General features: G+C 38.6%; 1 pseudogene; it reads left to right on the top strand.

Annotated features, from left to right (window-relative positions):
- The first annotated feature begins 558 nt into the window (after positions 1-558).
- Positions 559-1,041, top strand: LOC102989029 (polyadenylate-binding protein-interacting protein 2-like; annotated as a pseudogene).
- Positions 1,042-1,463: the final 422 nt, after the last annotated feature.

The raw sequence follows: 1,463 nt of genomic DNA, 5'->3' as shown, positions 1-1,463 counted from the left end.
TTTCTTTATAAGTATTCCTACCAAAACAAAATGAGACAGAAAACCTGACAGAAATATTTAAATGCTTACCAGAAACAAAATCTGATTGAAGGATTTTCTCTACCTCTTCTTTAGGTGACTTAATCCAAATGTCTCTTAGAAAGCCTCCCAAGTCCTTCCCAGGTATCATGTCACCTTCAGGCAAATCAACAGCTAAGACAATCTCCCGTAACTCAAGAAATAGAAAGAAGTTATTTAGTAATTGATCTAACCTCTGATTTTAAGAGCAGTAGCCATCACTAAAGGCTTTTGTCAGTGGCAGCCTTATTCCTGAATTGAGGAATAAGAAATCTCAGCGAATAATCCAGCCCTCAGGAAATTCTATGTCCAGCAGTACAATATGCAAAGAGTTCTTGGTCTACCATGTTTCTCTGGTGCTAATATAAAATTAGCACAACTTAAGCGCACCTCGAGTGGGGAAGCGGTGCTGCCTGTGGAGATCCGCAGAGGCCGACCGGATTCGTTGGCTGCCGTCCCCGCTGTCATGCACTGGGTTAAAAACTACATCTAATGCCAACCATGAAAGATCCAAGTCACAGCAGTACTAGCCCAAGCATCATCAGTGAGGATGTGATTATTAACGGTCATTCTCATGAAGATGACAATCCATTTGCAGAGTACATGTGGATGGAAAATGAAGACGAATTCAACAGACAAATAGAAGAGGAGTTATGGGAAGAATTTATTGAACGCTGTTTCCAAGAAATGCTGGAATAAACCACATGAGTGGTTTATTCCAGCTCGAGATCTCCCACAGACTGTGGACCAAATCCAAGACCAATTTAATGACTGTGTTATCAGTGATGGCTCTTCCCTGTAAGATCTTGTGGTCAAGAGCATTCTGAATCCAAATGCAAAGGAGTTTGTTCCTGGGGTGAAGTACTAAAATATTTGAGTAGATGGGGCTCTCTTTTGGTGGATGTAGCACAATTTCCACACTGTGAAGGCAGTATTAGGAGACTTAATTGTAAAAGCTCTCTCTTGTCACTGTGTTACACTTATGCACTGCCAAAGTCTTGTTAGTCTTGCATGCTTAATAAAAGTGCTGAGACTGTTATTAGGTAAAAAGCTGTCAAATATTTACCGAAAATAGAATTGGCCCATGGCTTGATGTGAAGACAGCGAGGAAAGAAGCACTAGTCAAGTTGTGTCAAAGCACCAAATTAAATGACCTCTAAATCTTAGTGAATTGTCCTTTTTGAGACTAAACTGTTCTTTTGGGGTTAACTAATACTTGTTAATGTCTAAACTTTTTTAAAATGAGTAAATTTAAATTAAGTTCTAGTGGTTAAGTGAATTTCTCAGTTCAGACTTAAATTTGCATTTGTCCCCATCAAAAAGAATCTCCTTTTTCTGAAGAAGGTTTGTTAGTTAATTTGAAATAATTCATTATAGACAAGTATGTCTTTGGTTACTGAGGTTAC

This window comes from Physeter macrocephalus, chromosome 14 (genome assembly GCF_002837175.3).
Source record: "Physeter macrocephalus isolate SW-GA chromosome 14, ASM283717v5, whole genome shotgun sequence".
Taxonomy (NCBI): domain Eukaryota; kingdom Metazoa; phylum Chordata; class Mammalia; order Artiodactyla; family Physeteridae; genus Physeter; species Physeter macrocephalus.
This window is presented reverse-complemented; position numbering and strand designations above follow the sequence as displayed.